Source organism: Argiope bruennichi, chromosome X1 (genome assembly GCF_947563725.1).
Source record: "Argiope bruennichi chromosome X1, qqArgBrue1.1, whole genome shotgun sequence".
Classification (NCBI taxonomy): Eukaryota; Metazoa; Arthropoda; class Arachnida; order Araneae; family Araneidae; genus Argiope; species Argiope bruennichi.
In genome coordinates, this window is record NC_079162.1 from 73,392,877 (window position 1) to 73,411,936 (window position 19,060).

The 19,060-nt window shown below is 28.4% G+C and overlaps 1 protein-coding gene across 7 annotated transcripts in view; it reads right to left on the reverse strand.

Annotated features, from left to right (window-relative positions):
• Window positions 1–19,060, reverse strand: part of LOC129958591 (silk gland factor 1-like) — an 81,202-nt gene that overhangs the window by 10,652 nt on the left and 51,490 nt on the right. The window contains exon 1 of one of the 7 annotated variants that reach the window (XR_008783254.1): window positions 11,913–12,029. The exons of 5 other annotated variants lie outside the window; for them this stretch is intronic. The gene's annotated coding sequence lies outside the window, so the exon portion shown is untranslated. Of the gene's footprint in view, window positions 1–5,518; window positions 6,181–11,912; window positions 12,030–19,060 lie in introns of those variants that run through there. One more of the 7 variants, XR_008783253.1, reaches the window with a different exon arrangement.

A 19,060-nucleotide genomic window follows, 5' to 3' on the forward strand; every position in this document is an offset into this window, starting at 1 on the left:
TCTACGTCACATTTTAAAGACCCATGCAATGACCTATTAGGGATGAATTTCATAATTTTGAACCGTAGTTAGATAATTGGGATCCATCAGAACCACCAGTCCTCTCTCCAAAAGAGGATTGTTAATTTTGAAAAAAGCTTCCGAAAACTTGAGAAGCAAATTACAAAGACGGAATTTCTCATTAAAACTGAATAAATTACGCCTTTATCTCGGATGATACCAAAATTTTATCCTCTTTTTGATTTAATATCTCATATATAAAAAGCACTTGATATTCTTCAGTTTACGTCACAAATTGCAGAGACTAATTACGAAACTCAAAAATTTGAACTTAATAGTTTTGAATCATTGTGAAGAAAAGAAATTATTTTGACGCAGCACAACTCAGTATTAATTAGATAAAAGAAAGTATCATATGAAATAAAGTAACCTACATGTACAAATGCAAAAAGGATATAATTATGAGAAATTACTTAGATATAATTGAAAAACGACGTTACATTTTTGTAATTAACAAGACAAAGGATTGAGTAGATGAATTGATTCTTTCTTTAATTATCTGACTAGTGACACTATAATAAAAAGAAAATTAATTGGATTATACACTTCTCTTTTTCATGTGTGAAATCTTTGAATGGTGAATAATTTATTTTATTAGATATTGATACTGAATGTATAATTAGGGAACATTCAAATTTAAAAATCAAGTCATGTTTCCTCGAGTTAAGCGACATTAATTTGCTAGTTTAATATACCAAAACCTTTTCATTTGCCCTAATTAAAAACTAAAAATAACTCTACTGAAAAAGTAGAGCTTTATTTTATTAATAACTAAGTCATTTCTGATATTAACATTTTAAATGCTTCGCAATCTGGAATATATAATTTACAGAAAACTTGTCAGCGATGGAAATTTATCATATGATGATTGCCGCGACTTAAGAAAAATAATTCCAGCTTGAGAATATTTTTTGGTTAATTTTTATTAATCAGCAATCCCTGAGAGTCTTTATTACATGGATATTAATCTCGAATATTTTAAGGCATTAATTATTTTTATATAAGGACATTTAGCGTATACTAAGCAGAAAACATAAATTTAGTCAATAAAAATGTAAAACAGAATCCAGTCATCGAGGTAAAAGTGTTATAATAGTTAAAATAAAAATTTAATTTGTTCTTTAATTTTTTAAAAATCGTTGTGCGATTAAAATCAAATCTGAGGTAATATTTTAGGTGAATTCCAAGCCATTATTAAAAATAGGAAAATACAGCCCACGAAGTTGCGGTTTCATCTGTGAAAACGAAATCGAATAAAAGAGGAATTAAAATTTGAAGACCGATTTATATACTAACAAAATGAAAAATCCTCCAATTTAGAAAGTGAAATTAAAGAATTGCTTATTCACCAATTTTAATGAGGCTTCCAACTTTAGTCAGTAGGGAAGATCCATCTTAGAAATTGAAACTTATTTGATATTGAAAGGAGTAGAATTTCTTACTCTTACGCATATAAATTTATTATTAGTTTTCTTTCTAATAAAAACTATTAAGTATGTAGGTATGAAAATTATAAAAATGCTCCTAGATAATTAAATACATTTATTATGTACACATTTGCATTATTTAAGCATACAAACTGTAATTTCACTGGAAACTTAAGTAATCAGTAAAAGTTTATTTAGTTTTTATATTTTTAACTTAATATTTGGATCATGTTAAGTTTGTTGAAGGGAAGGGGAAAGTGCATTGAATTTCTTAGGTTTTTAATGGAATAATCAAAAATATATATTAAAGCATTTCGTTAGCTCTGATTATAGTATGTTTCTCATTAGTTTTAATCATTTTAATTTCAAAAATAATTATTGTTATATTTTTGAAATTTAATATTATTTTATTTAATATTTGCTGATAATTAAAACGCATTGAGCTCGGAAATTTTATTTTTATGTCTTAAAATACAAGTACATGGATATTATTGAAAGAAATTAAGGATTCGTTGCATGAAGAAAATATTATTGGCTTTTTCTTAGCAAAATTACTTTGTGTACTGCATTTTAATAAATAATTGTTATTTACGGTACAACATTTAATAAGTCATAAATTCAAAAAAGGGAGTTCGTCTAATACTAAATATTTATAATATGCGAATAATAAAAATGATGATAATGTATGAATAATAATAATGATAAAATAATGATAATGTATGAATAATAATGATATTAAAAGGATGATAATGTATGAATAATAATGATAATAAAATGATGATAATGTATGAATAATCATGATAGTAAAATGATGATAATGTATTAATAATAATGATAATAAAATAATGATAATGTATTAATAAAAATGATAATAAATGATGATAATGTATGAATAATAATGATAATAAAATGATGATTATGTATGAATTATAACAATAAAATATTTTTTAAAAATTATTCATTTCAAACCAAGATCCCCGATGGGCGTCTACTGAGCCTTGCTTTTTATTTAATGAAAAAGAGAGAATTTATTAATATTATAAAAACTTTCATCAACTCAGTATTTGTAATTTGTTTTTATGCAAGCTTTATAAGATTAAAAAATTAATAAGTAATAACTCAGCTTAACAATGCATAACAAGCTTTAAGTAAACTTATTGCTCAAGCATTTTAGGGTTGCAAGAACTCAGTGAAATGAAACAATTTTCATTTTAATTGTAGAGTTTCTAACACAGTATATTGATTATTTTTGTTTAACATTAAATTATGTGAAAATCTATAAATTACTTGGGGATACAATACTATCAAATTCGGAATATCTTAACAAAGCAGTGATCCTCCGTGTGACTCTTCCCATACTGTCAAAATAAATTGTCACTGATTTTAGAAAGATAATATAATTTTACATTTATTTAGTTTGGGAATCTTCATTTATTTAATATTCACACTCAGCTATAAATCACTTGACTATTGAATTATTTTCCATCCTGAAACAGTCGTAACTATCGAATGTCACATTCTTGCATCAAGTCTTAAAATTGCAGAACATATATAAATTTACGAAGTTACGAAGGAATGCAGTGTTGTCAGAAGCGACAATTTACGACTAGATTAAATTCAACTTGAGCAATCAAATCTCAAGATAGAGTGAAGGAACATTAAAAATCTTGAATCTCGATAAATTAAGTAAGGAAAATCCTCCGTAACGCTCAATTTGAATCATAAATCTCTGTTTACCACCCGTCGGCTACTTATGTTTATAGACCTCAACATCCTAGTATAGACTTAGCGATGCCGTGGCCATGATAACGGTGTGAGACAACACTCTGAATAAGAAAGTAAATAACAGAGCGATTGTTTCCCTTCTTCGCATTTCCGAACTAACACGGAATAGATTCATATTAATAAATAGATCGAAAGATATTAGAGATAGAGGAAGCGTCTGTTTGGTCAACAGATAATTTTTACAGCTTCCACAAACAACACTTTTCCTCTTCCGAAGTAAATAGTTATACAATAAGTTTGTCTCGAAGCTCCAATAGATTCGTCTGTAACCTCTTCGAAACTCTAATCTCATTCATCGTTTTCAAATTGTACCAAGATTGAGTGATATTTGAAATCGGAGGAAGTGTTTATTTGGTCAATAGACAAGTTTTACAGCTTTCACAAACAACACTTTTCCTCTTCCTCTTCAAATAGCCTTAGAGCGGATATGTCTCTGATCTTCTAAGCTATTTCATCTATATTTCTCCTTAGCCTCTTTAAGGTTTTAATTGCAGGCGCCGCTTTCAATTTGCAACCAGCAACTGTTCTTTGAAGGAAAAGGTTAAAAGCCTTCATGAATGAATGATTCTCATCTTAATCAATGCAGAAAGTTAAAAGAGTCTGCTTTATATAACGTAATTAACCTCTCATAACCAACAATTCTTTAATGTTGCAATGAGATTCGCCATTCTTTGATGTTTCATTTTGATTACATTAAGTGGTATTTAAGCTATATAAGATTTACATGGCTAGTAATTTTCTTCCATTATTTCATGAATTGAAACAAAGCATGGATTTCATTCTTCAGCTGCATAACATTTCGAATCCAAGTTTTTGAAATTCAAAAGATGTTAATTCTTTAAAAGGCCATTTTTTTTCTTATCATGGTGCATTAAAATATTTTTAGGATTACTAATGGCTTAATAAAGGTGATTCATTTTGCTTATTAGGAAAATTTTATTTGATTAATTCATTAATTTTGTTGTTTAATAACAAGTAACAAATCATGACACACCAATTTGTGCGAGATAAGGTATTGAAGCATTAATTAGGATTAAGAATCACTTAAGAAAAGTGGTTTCATTAGATAATTTTTGATTAATTAATTAATTTGGTTAATTTATAACAAAGTATCAAACCAAGATACACCAATTTGTGTGATAAGAAACTGAAGCATCTAAGTTTCTGTCTTATTAAAAAATTCGTTAGAACTTATGCAAACCTACATAACTTCATATAAATATTGATAAATTTAATTTGGTGAGGAGCCTACTTCCCATAGCCATAGAAAGAGTTAATGTATGAACAAAATTCTGCAAATCATACGAGACCCAACATCACCGAGAAACTAGCGGGTTTTTTTTTTTTTTTTTTTTTTTTTTTTTTTTGTAAAAGTAGAATAAAATGAAACAAAGCAAACATTTAATTCTTCAGTTGCATAGCGATGCGAATGGGTGGCTGGAATTCAGAAGACATAATGTATAAATAGGGTTTTGTTATTGCATGCAAACCTCTAACTGAATAATAAAGTCAACGAATTCTTCATTTGCATAGAGGTAAGAATAGATGGTTGGAATTTTAAACGTATTAAGGGATGAACATTAGATGAATTCCTAATCTAACGTCAAAATCTAATCTGACGTGTGTGTGTATGTAAATAGGTGATTTTATGATAAGTTACTTGTTGTTAATTATTCACTAAGAGCATAAGAAACAAGAATTGGAAAATAATGTTGACTCTCAAAACATCTCATAAGCCTGCGCTGGAAGCAAAATGATGCATGTGAACACGTATCAAATTAACTGACAATGTGAGAAATAAAATTAGCAAATTACATAATATACTACTAAATTTAATTTTCTGATCAATTAGTAAATAATAAACTAAGACATTTTTTACTATTATTAGTTTACTAATCAGAGTATGATTTAACTGGATATTTAGCTCTTTTCAAAACTATTTGAAGAACAACAATTTATTTATTATTTGGTCTCAATTATTTATAATCAATTTATTCTCCATCAAGAAGATCAATTGAATACTCGAAGGTAGATATAGCTCATAATTTTTAATCTGATCTGAAATTCTAGAGCAGATGTCTTCCTTATCAACTCGATGTTACTATCAACAGTACCCTTTCCGATTACCTACGTTTCGCTTGAATACGGGACGTTGATCTAACAAACCAACCCAAGGCGGTTTACTAACACCTTCAACGAAGTCTAGTCAAACTTCAAAACTAATTCTTTTTAAACAATGTACCTACCTATTTAAGAGTAAAGAATCGTTTGAAATCCATTTGACAGATAGGCAGACGATGTCGCCAGTGAAATGCGGTTGGAAAACTGGAAACGAAAAAAGCAAAGAAGAAAAAGACAACATTAAAGATATCGGCCTGCGTTGTTATAAACCACTTATTTACACAGCTCTTGAAAATCAGCGGAATCTCTGCACTGGAAATGAATCGATAATCTCCAGCCATTCATGACGGAAAGATTAAATTTCCGTTTAACAGTTGCTGTTGGAAAGGAACAAAAATCCTCTCGTAGAGTGACTACTTACTCCCACGACACCATCTTCTTTCTCGCGCACTCCAGTCGAGATTAATTGGAGACCTGGTTGAGAACCTTCACCTCCAAAACTCGCACGTCAATCAATGGGCTAGAGTTTCTTGGTCTCACAGCTCTGTTCAATTCAGTTTCACATCTGCTTCGACTTTCGTTCAAAAGCGTATCAACAGTCTTTTTTTTTTTTCAATTTACAATGAATATATTTTGATAAAATTATTTTAGGATAAGAATGAGTTATGTTATTTACTATAAGCATCTGTTTCCGTTGTTTTTTGTTATTGTGTTATTAGTGATTAATTCAACTGGCAATTTTTGATTTTAAAGTCGTTTGATGAAAAGTAGACTCCTGTTTTAACTTTCTTTTAAAAACATAGCAATGCTGATTTCTGTTTCCCAACCAACCGAGAATATATTTGACTACTGATAAGACTCGTTATAAGACTGTGTAATGTAACGCAATATTTGTATTTGCCTTTGCTGAATTTTGTTTCATTTGTCATTGCATTCATAGCACTATGTTAGGTTTCCGATTCTTATTGTCTTAAGCAATTGGTGAATTTTAGGCATGTTCTTTTGACTTTTGCTCAAAAACATAATGCCGGTTTATCCTTTCATCTACTTTGAATATATTTTGACTATGATTAAAGGGAAATATCTGTCGAAAAATTCAGTTCTGTATTATATTATGGGAATTTATTTATACTCATTTAATGACAAATTTGCTCAATTGCATAGTTACTAATCAATTCAGTAATAATTCTTAATAATTTAGTGATCAAGTAATAATCTGTCTGTTTTAAGTTATATATTGAGTTCTAAAAGTTAAATTCAAACCAATATTCTTGAAATCAATACGACTTGTTTAGTATAGATTAATTAAAATTTGTAAAATCAAAAATTGGTAAATTTCCTCTTCCTACAACCGTTTCAGCTGTTTGATATTGATTTATTATTTTTAAATATCTTCGTTTTATGTTTGAATCTAATTTAATCCTGAATATCAAAGAATTAAAATTTATTTACAGTTAATTTTAAAAAAATAGTTTATTTAAGACAATTAAGTTTTTTTATGCTTGTAATTAGTATTAAATTGATATTAATAAAAAAATTTTATCTGGAAATTAAAAATTAATTTATACAAATTATTTTCCGACTTTTTTTATCAAATAATTAAAACAGTTATTTTTAAAGTAGTTTCGCTTGTTATTATAAAATAACTTTTTAATAAGTAAGCATGAGCAATACAAAATCATAATTTTACATAAACTCACATCAAAGTTAGCAATCATTATGTAATATTTATGAATTATTTAAGTGGTTTTGACAGGAAGTTTGTCGAACAGTTTGATCCCTTCTATTGCAGTTTAAATATCACTATTAATACCTTTCTCAATATTAATGCTAGAGGGACTGAGTAATGGTAAATGCTGCCGTCCCAATTTTTAAGAATTAACAGTTTTTTAAATGTCGCTGTAAAATTTCAATGCAAAATGCACGAATACTGTTCCATTTGAGATTTGAGTCTAACACTCTCTGGTATGCGAGAGTTAGACAATAAGGTTTCAATAAAAACTAGACTATGCTTTCAATAAAATTTTCTGACATTAATTGCGAATTTTACTTGATTCTTACACTAAAATAGCTTTTCCTTCTGCCAATCGTGATTTTATGTTTGAATATCTATATATTTAGAAAACTGTTTGATTTTACACTTCACTATTTTTCAATATTGATACACTTTTTCGATATTTTTATACTAAAATTTTTCCTTTTGCTTTTTTGACTTCTTTGTACAGGCTCTAATCCTTCGAAGGGCGCAACTGGGTTTCTCACATTTTGTTTAAAAGCAGATAATTTGTATCTAAATGTACAAATATGTCTGAAATATTTTTAAATGTTTTTAATATTTCAGATATATGGTTAAATACAAATATTTATACGCATTCACTTTGAAAGTTAAATTTTCTAACAAGAAGCTTCAAAGTTAAATTAATTAGGCACTCATGAGATTAAGTAACAACAGAAAGCGAATTCCATGATGCGATTTGTCTTATTTCGATGGTTTTCGAACACTAAATATAACGTTTGATTAGCAGCTTTTTAATTTTCGACAGAATGAAAGATTATCATTTACTCGGTTTTTTTAATGTTGTAGATTTTTTTTGTCATTTCTTTACTTACATGTTTCCGATCAATATAGGCTTTATATTTTAGGCTTTAACAAGAACCTAAACTAACCTTACCTTATAAGTGTTTACAAATACATCTTTTGAACTTTTTTAATATCCGTACATTTTGTATTTTTTATATACTAACTCATGTTCAAGATTAAATTGCACTTGCTATCGCAAATTATGATAAAAGTAGTTATCAAAGACGATTACAGGTTTGTTAACGGAATAATTAAAAAAATTCAAATTTAATTCAACACGGACCATTATAGTTATCTTGTAAAGTTGACTATCATTATAATTGAAAGCCTTATTAATATTCATTATTTAAAGAAAAAAATCTGGAAAGTTTAAATTTGCAATCTAATAACATTAATTCAATTCAAATTTCAAAACCAGATTCTAAGCTCTATATTTCTACAGCGGATTGGAATCTCAAGACATGAATGAAATGCAGAATTCCAATACAAGATTAAACGCTTACCCAAGACCGTAAGATGCATACTACTTTTTTGCAGAATTTACATGTTTTACAGAAATTTTATGAAAATATTTTAATAAGTCATCTGCAAACACATTATGACAGTAGAATTACTTGAATAATTCAACTTAATACTGTACGATTACAGACTTTTTAGTATTTATTACGTAGAGCTTAAAACCAAACCTCGCGCATTTTTCCTATGATGTATATCTCCTATTTTCAAAATTCTTTTCTTTTTTTAGCACTACTCTAAATAATTTACCCCGCTTTGAGAGGGGACAGCACCAGGAACCAGGTGCATTCTCTTGATCTCTCCAGTGAAAAAGTCAGAAGAGCTGAAAGAAAACCCACCCTTTTGTCAACACGACCACAAAGAAAATGGCCGACATGTCTAAATGATTGCTGCCAGCTAAACCGATCTGTAAACACAGTGCTTCCGCTTATCAACACCTGGTCGAGGGAATCAACCAAAGACTGATGCTGGCTTAACTTTATCGGACACAACCTTTGACTTGTTGTAACTTTTGCAGTAGAAGCAACCTTCTATCATGATCAAAGCTTTGTCTAATAAACAAATATTGTTTATATTGGATTCGTATATCTGAATACATGGATGTAAGACCTTTGATTGTTTGTAAATTTTATAGATAAACTGTTGTTAGCTATGATTTGAGCTTGGTGTAACACACTAATAATTATGATGAATTCACACCATAAGATATAATTTTTTTTATAAAAGAAGTATTGCATAACTTTTAAAGCAGAAGCAGGCCTCCTTCAGCAGACATGTTTTGTCTCTCAAACTTATATTGTTTGTTATAATACATGGATATGAGGCTTTTAAAAAATAAATTCATTACCAAAGTTTCAATTTGTACATTGCTAACTACAATAAATTTGAAAAATAGAAAATCAATCATAAGAATAAATCAATCAATAATGAAACTATTCTAGTGTTAATTATACTGCTAGTTTAATTTTCATTGAAACAATAGACGATAAGGAAGCTTGACGTTTGGCAGTAGTATTTTAGTGACTTAAAATTATAGTGTTGACTGCATTATCATTTACAAAAAGTTAAACATAGAGGAGTTGAAAATTTATAATGCCTTGGATGTGAATTAGGCTTATTAATTTCTAATTGTATTGCAAATAAAAAATTCCTACATCCAGCGCTGCATATGAACAAATCGTTTAATTTTGATTGCATTTTTGTTATAAATATTTATTTCATGTATGGTAATATTTGATAAGTATCAATTAATACATCTTTCAATTAGTCCATTAATATGTCTAAGAATAATTTTTTTCTATTATTTTGGGATATATTCTTTTAGAAAGTTCTGCCGTTATTTTTAAAAACTATTTTATGTTTTATGTCGTTTAATTTTATACTCGTTATTTAATATTACGAAAATAGAAAACGTTTTGATCTAAATTATGTTTAAGATTTTTTTTAAACATTTACTTTAATTCTAAGATGCTCATTCGAGTGGTTAGGAAAGATTAATTGCCTATAATTTTGCGGTGAAAAAAAATCTTTTCTCTGTTGAAGAGTTACAAAATACGAATTCAACATGTCTCGTTATGCTCTCTGAAATAATAATGAAATGCTTCTCAAGATTATAAAATCTCGAGAATATCAAAGAATTTATTATCATTTCCGATGATAATACTAATAATGAAAACCTCAAAAAATCAGATATGATAATATTCAATGATGCAATGCACGAATATATTAAAATATAGGTATTTATTAATGAATGATAAGGCAGGAAAGCTATGAAAAGTTTAGTTAAACATACACATTTTCACAATTCCATACTTTTTTGCTGTAGAGTGATGCAATTTATCATGCCATTCTATGATTGAAATCTATGATGGCATTCTGTGATTTGTTGAAAGTTGGAATAAATTTGAAACGAACAGAATTTTGCTGAAATGTTGCATACAAGATACTTTTCAACTTTTTGTAAACTTTTTTTTTTTTAACTTTAGCCCTATAAATCAATGAAAAGGAGAGTCGATTCAGAGCATTTAAGAAATATGATGCAAAAATATTTCATGCATTTAATTTGAAACTAAATAAATTGTGTAAAAAAGTCTAAATTATAAATTTTATGTTTAATTAAATAGGTATTACATTAATCTATTCGTCATGTAACATATGGATTACGTAATCCCATAGGGCAAAATTTTACTTTGATATTTTAAAAATATATAAACAAGGTAAAAAGTCGAGAACATATTTACTAACAAAAGAAAAAATGCCAATATTAATGAATCATTACCTTTACAGCATATTTACTCACCGTTGTTCACCATTGTCGTGTGTTCACTGTGGTATAATGTGTCATAATTTCCATATAAATATAATTCAAATCATAAACAAAATTCTTATTAGATGGTATTCAATTTATAAAACGGATTTTTAAGATAGAAGAACTTAAATTTTCATGAAATTAACTATACACTCAAAATAAAATATACTTCACAACAAACAATAATAATTTAAATGCAATCGAATAGCTACATAGCAGTAACTGCCTGTCAGTCTATTTTTATACACTTTTATTTAACTTGACATATTTCACGAATGTAATTTGGAATCTTATACTCATTTTTCACTCACCTCCTGAGGTGCTAGGTTTTGAAATTTTGAATACTTGCGAGTTCTTTATAATAGTACTCTTATTATTATAATATTTTCAAAATTTAATTAGGAATTAGATGTTAATCTTTAATCTAGTTAAATTTTAGCTTCTTACGAATGGCATCACTTTCTAGTAAATTAGAGAACTTGAAAAAAAAACTGATTTTATGATTCCATAATATTTATAATAATAAATAATGTATTCAAGAACAAAAAAATACGAAATAATTAAAATAAAAAGAGTTCTAAACTTTAGTGCATTAATAAAACAACGTTTTTAAATACCTTTTTTATATTAAATAAAATTTAATTAATTAACTTAATTTAATTAATTTATTCTCAACTATACTATTAGATGACGCATTCTGCTTGAGAATGTGCTGTTGTTCTGACTGAGCTTGATCAGAAACGTGCATGGATTTTGCATGAATTTTTAATGAATATTAAAGTGTAATAGCGACATATTTTATTTAATTAGTTTCATAATTTAAAATGCGATAATTTGATTTTTAATCAGTTAAAAAAATTCTTCATTCGATGTATATGCCTAATTCGTCAAAACTTGTTAAGAAATCGAAGCATTGTAGAACAGAACCAGTAGCACATACAAAGAAGTAAATATTACATTACTTGCTTCGAATTAGAAGAATGTGATAAAAACATCGATTTTCAGAAACTTGATCTTGCGGAGTCTGTAGACATATCCTGAGGGCTTAGATTTTGGCTTCTTTATATAAACCAGACTAATGTCGTTTTCCCAGATGTTCAAAGGAAATACTTACATGTTTTCTTTCCAAAATTATTTAAGCTAAAGTGGTTTTTCCACGTTGAAATAAAGTGTTTACTTATTGTCCGTTCCAAAATTAATTTCCTGCCCTTTTCTGCATTGCCACGGATTTAGACAAATGCTGCGGGCTTCGATTTTGGCTTCTTTATATAAACCAGAATAATGTGATTTTCCCACATGTTGAAATGAAATATTTTCCTGTTTTCTTTCAGAAATCATTTAAGCTGAAGTGGTTTTTCCCTTTGAATTAAAGTATTTACATCCTTCCAAAATTAATTTTCGGCACTTTTCTGACTTACCGCGGATTTACCCAAAAAATTGCCGCCAATTGAAAATATAATTTTACGTAACAGTGTCGAATACATATTATATAGTGTTTCTGCCAAAATTCTTTGTCGGTTAAATTCCTCGTATCAGCACAATTTGAAATTCATTAATCTTCTTAAGAGCGACCTTGACGATTTCGTAAAATACCTCCCCAAAGAATTATTCTACAAATTTTTCTATTTCTTTTTTCCGAACCATTGTTGTTCCGTAACCGTCAAAAGGCGGTCTTATAACAACTTCCTTTATTGCGTTATTGGTAAAGGATACATGTATTCATTGTTCGCAAAATTCGGTTACGTCTACGGGTTTTCCAACACAATTCATTAGCACTGAGAAATTTTCAAAGTCTAGGATTTTACCTTTTATAAATAAACACTTTATAATTGTACCGACAACATAAACGCCCAGATGTCTAAGAGAAATCCAAAATTCTTCAACATAGAAACTAAAATTAATCGCCGCATTTCTTTATACGAAAGAGATTAATTATGTGTATTGTTTATTCTCACAATTTTCAAGCTATGGCCATTAATTGAGTGTCGTTTTTAATGATATCATTTAAAAACGAACCCACTTTGAAAGCGCGCCGATGTAAATATTATCTTAAGCGCTGCATCCTATTGTGAAATTTAATTATAGTTTATATCCCGTAATTTGTTTACATTTTGTTTATTTATTGTTGTCACTAATTTACAAATTAGTATACTGCATATTTTCAGGTACTTTGCTTATTTTGATTTTAGAAGTATTGTCTATTTTCAAAAAATAGAATAAAAATTTATTAAAATATCATTGTTTAAATTTATCAGTGAATAGCTGTTAGTCTGCTGCCTTTATTACGTTTATGGATTTTTTAGATTTGTTTTCAGTCAGTGAGATTAAGTTTATGAAGGGTTTTTTTTTTTTCTTTCCTTTTTCCTCTCAAAGCGATCCGGTAAATAGACGATCAGGATAATTGGAGTTCGAATAATTGTATTTCCTCGGTAATATCACTGTGAAATCGTTAGAGCATATATTCTAATCGCCATATTTTTTCATTCAGAATTTGTCATTAATACAGAAACTAAACGCAAATCAATACACATTTCATTTACGTTTGGTAGAAGGCAGAAAAAAAAAAAAAAAATCCCACGAAAACGCTTTTAAAAAAAGTGGGTGATATCGGAAAACGCGACTGATGAGAATGAGTGAGGGAAATCGAGGATTTTATAATTGAATAACGCTTCCGTACTTGGCCCCTTAAACCGCAACGTCGACTATTTTTTAGGGGAGAACGGATTTCAACCTTGTGTATCATTATAGTGAAAAGGTCCCGGGTGGTCGGGTGGCAATTTGTCGGTAATAGAGGGGGCGGTTAGAGTCATTGTGATTTACTTTTCAGTCACAGCGGGTTGCCACGTTGAAAGCCCCTTGTAACTTCTGTGGCACGTTTCCCATTTTTCATTCACCCCCTCCCCGTTTTGACTGAGGAAAGGTCCAGTGGTGCACAACCCCATTCTGTGTAAATGATCTGTGACTGTCAGTTATCACGTGGTGTCATGTGAATGAAAAGTGGAATGGGAGAGAAGGCGTATAGAAAAAGAAACTTTAAAATCCCATGGATTTTTGAATTATTTTCAACCACCTAGCGATTAAATTCATTCGAGATCGCTAAATAGAGACATTTGAAAATATATAAAGAAGCAAAGTATTTAAATCAATCATTAAAATGCAACTTGAAAGCACATTTTTTCATAATTAAGACAGTAAGATTTTTACTGACAAACTGAGGACAATTTTAAAGGCGAAGTTGTAAAAATTTCTTCACTTGTTCAATTCATTCCATATTTTAAAGAAAATTGATATTTTCTTTACAGATGCTGAACCACTAATTTTCTTTTCTCTATTTACAGACTAGTATAGCTATTATTTCACTTTATCACTCTGTTTACAGGCTGGGATAGCTATTATTTCAATTTATCCTTAGCGTTTCCATCCATTCTTGTGCTCTCACAACTCTTTAGAGGGTCCATTTTCCTCGAAATTTTTTTGTGGTATTTAAAAGTTATTCATTTAATTATAAAGACCATTAATCAAATTCATTCCAATTGAAATCAAGCGTTATTTAAATTAATTTTCGAATATTCCTAATTAATCAATTTTTATTTCATTATTATTTTATGTAATTCTATAATTCTAAAAAAATGTCGTGTTTTATATTTAAAAAAAAAAACGTCGGCTCTTATTATTAAATATTATTTAGACAGTTTTAAGAAATGTTTTGTCATTTAAAAAGAAATACTTTAAGTTTCAGTTGGGATTTTTTTTATATGCTATGTACAGTAGATTTATGTTACTTTTTGGTAAGTGATCTGCTATAAAGCGTTTTACTATTTACTATTATAAAGCGTTTGTCAAAATTCTCTGCTTAAAACAACTTAAATAAAATTGAAATTGAAATCGATAAAAAAAAATATTTAGTTTTGGAAGTTTGAAAGGAGAAAGGGGTCCCAAGATTAGCTTTGCTTAAGTCCCCATAAAAACCTTAATGCGGTCCTGCATTGGTGATACAAAAAACTCAGTAGGTATCACAAAGAAAATGCAAAGAAACGTTCACCTCGTCAAATGACTTTGCATGGAGAAAAAGCAAATTGCTGATTTTTTTTCCTTCTTTTTCAAACTTCTGTTTTCAGAATATATTTGAAATCGTCTATTCATAATAAAAAGTTCAAAAGAGGTCAAACTGCAGTTATCTTGATAATTTCCAAAAACATCATTTTAAGGGGATATTTAAAATTTTATCTTTCCGTAATCAAAAGCTTAGAAGATATGAGAATGAATACAAAATACTAATATCTTTTCAAAGAAACACTGTGATGTTAGAATTTGTTTTTAATTTTGCACAATTTCGTGCATTTAATTCTTTTATTCATCGATTTGGCACGATTTGCAACACATTAAAACCGTGCAAAGTGAAATTTAGGAGAAATAAAAATCGAGAGTATTCCATTTCGAAATCGTGTTAAAGAAGTATTGTTCTTAATCGAAACCATCCTGGAAAAAAATTTAAAACAACGCAATTTTAAAAAATGTGTTTCATATTATAATAAAACCATTTAATGTATATAGTGCAGTTATGCAAAAGCGAGGAAATTGTTTTATAACATGTTTTCATGCAAGAAGTCATAAATTAATTGCTAAGTTCTCATTCATATGAATTACATCTGGTTTAAACAATAGAAAGACAAGTTCAATAATCCGACCTCCTTTGTTTTTAACGTTTTTGGTTTATAAGGATTAATGAAATCTATCAATCTGAACATTAACTGAATGCAGTTATTTTAAGAATGCCGAATTAATGCAGTTATTTCTTAAGTTTCTTGATACTTCTTTCTTACTTGCATACCTTCTGGATTAAAGAATTTTTGAAAGTTTTGCAATAAAGCAATTAGCTTTGTACAAAATTATTTGCATGTACAATATGCGTACTTTCTTAATTCTCTTAAATATTGTCTTTCCACCGTTTTGAGTTGAATTGAAATTTTTTACAAATCATTGTTGCAAAGGGACAATTTCCATTAGCAGCATTTCTGATATTGGGGAAAAAATTACTAAAAAGTATATATGAAAGAGAAATGTTACTTGTAATAACAGATTTACTAGTTTCAAAACTCAATAATCGGAAACATAATTTTCTTGTTAGTAATAATTATTATTTAGCAAGATAATATCTAAATAAGGATAATTTAATATTTAAGGAAAAGAGAGAGGAGATAAATTATTTAAGTTGAAATATTTTTTTAAAGCATGGATATATTTTTAATTACAGTTTATATTTAAACTGATAGGTTTCAATCAAGATTTGAAATATGTTATACAAAATTATTTTTAACTTTGGCTATCTAGATTATTTATTTACTATTTTAATTTTTGTTTATATAAATTCAAAATTTATTGAAATAATTTTTTTTAATACAGATTCCATATACTAGGGAGGTATCTAACCTTAGTATATTGCGCTAAGATCTTTCTCAGTAAATTACATCATAACGTTTTTTTAAATTCCTTAAATATATGAATAAACGATTCTCAATTAAATTATATCCATATGCCAATTTCATTTTACTTCTTTATCCTGCTAAATACGTTTCGCATGATTATTAGCTGAGTAGAAAAAAATCACTAGTTTCTAAGAGAATACTCGCAGTATGAAAGAAAAGTATTCCTTTTACATGGAAGTGAGAAAATGATTAAATTTTTCACTTTAATATATTTTCTTTTAATGGCCCTATGTGATCTCATATCAAAATATTTTTTTGTAAAATAAAAGATGCATACAAAAATTAAAAATATTCTTTTGATTCTTTTGCACAAATAAGAAGTATTGATTATTTTCGTTGGCGTGTGTAGGTATTTCCCAGTGTGAGAAGAAACAAGTATAAATATTCCAAATAAGATACCTCCACCCTGCCTCGGCACCAGGGGAAATCTGAATGAGTTTTTTCGGAAGCGCAAACGGAACTGGGGGTTGGAGTTATAACGACCAAGTATACCATGATCAAATCCCTTCTGTAAGAAGTAAGAGTAGAAGCAACCCAATCCCACACTACGAATTGCTATACTAATCAAGAGAGAGAAAACCTGTTTATTTATACAACAACTTCTAATAGAGAAACCATATGGGAGAATTAAGTATAGATAAATAAAAGAGTGAAAAAGTACAAAAGATTACTCTGGGTGAATTTATTACTAAAAAGTTAACCAATAATTTCTTTTTCATTCAACCGTAAATTATATACTTACGGATGGTCGTAATAATTTTCATTTGTGTATGTGTTTCGAAAAACTCATTATCTCTGTATTAATAAAGTATATTTGACGTGCAAATGCTTTTATGTGTGTATTCGTTTTATTTCGATTGCCGAAAAATAGTTTTAAAGCTTTCAGAATTTAATTTTCATTCGCACATTTTGCTTTTAAAGGTCTTTTTATTTGTTTCCGAATTCTAAAAATAATCATCAGTTGCGAAACGGATTATATGGTAAATTTTCATCTTACAATATGCTAACATGCTTTTGAAAGGTGAATTCATGAATATTAGATGTATAAAATTATTTACGGTTTTGATTTATTTTTAAAAAAAGAATTAATTCTAATAATTTCAATTTTGCATGTATTTTTCAATATTTATACAATACTTCACTGGCTAAGTGTTATAATTTTTCCATAAGCTCTAAATTACAAGTTCTTTTTCTTAATTATATTATAGGTTTGTTTATGGGATTCAATCAAATAAATGGATAACCGTTTTTATAGTAATATCAAATATAACTAGTGTGTATGTTTTTCTATAAGTAACTAATTTAAACTAGTGGGCTAAAATATTTGTTTTGGACAATGCGTACAAACTATGCTATTTGAATCAACGGAATGCAGTTGAAAATATTGCGGAATATTCCTAACAGTTATCTAGTAGCATTGACTTAGATTCGAATTAAATAATTGGACAGCAATGCCACTTAATCAATTTATTTACGACGACAAAGTTACGTATTATTTCCATTACATTGTTGAGCATAGTAATTGCTCAATCCAATCTAAACACAATATTACGTAACAATTATTTTATTTATTTTGCGTGACTCAAAACAAATCTGCTATGTATATATTTGCTTTGTTAAGCAAACTGTATTCTTGATATTTGTGTTTATACTTGTGATATAAGTACAAACGCAAATATTCGCCCTTTCTTTTTTCTTCTCTTGTTTTATAAACCTCATTCATTTCAAAGTTTTAAAAATAAAAGTGAGTTTATTCATCTTTTCTTATCATTTCCTAGAAAGTTACGTACTTTGACTTCTGATTGCAGGACGCAGAAGAAGTGTCTGAATTTCTTTCGCGAAAGATAAAATACGTTGGTATTCAGTATAATGCTACCAGCGATGACGTTGTTGGTGAGTGGCGTAATACATGTTAGAGTTAGTATCCTATTAAGATCACCATGAAATGATGCTACTTTCGTTTTGAGCTCCGCGCAGGTCTTTTCATTCGCAGCCCAATTATACAAATCTGATTATTTGCACCGATTTTGTGATAGAAAAAGAAGAAACACAAAATATCAGTATTGGAGAAACAATAATGGGTGCAGTTTATTCGTTTTTTTCTTATCATTTCCAAGAAGGTTATGAACTTTGTCTTATGGGGCAAGGCATATTATAATCAGAATTTCTCAAATAAATGATAACTCAAGTTAGTTATCTGTAGAATGCTATGAGCGGTGACGTCACTAGCTTCACTATTATCCTAGAAATAGCTTCGAGAAATACTACTACTTTCGTTTAAAATATAGTTGCATTAAACTTATCTGAAGCCCAATTAAATAAGTCGAAATTTGGAAGGAAGAAAAAAATGTCCAAATTGGAGAAATAATAAAGGGAACATAATCTACAAACTTGACAAGTCCTTTTCCAACTGAAAGAGGTTATTCTTAGCAACTAGAACTTATTACTTAACTAAAAATAAAAACTTCAGTATAAACTTATCTTGTTGCTCACATGTAATTTTAAAATACATGCGGATATGTAATGAGCCTTCAAACACAATTTAATTTGTGGCGGGTTTTCTTTATAAATCATGCAGCATTGATAATTTTTTATAGCTCATGTCCTCTAAACTAAATTTCATGAACTGAAGGGTTATCTTTTTTTATAAAATTTCTGAGACTATCTCTATCTTCTAAATTAGCTCGATTCTCGATTATTTAAGATAACGAATTTGTTTTATTATATATTATTTTATTACACAGAATATCGCGTAATGGCGTTTAAAATGAAAATC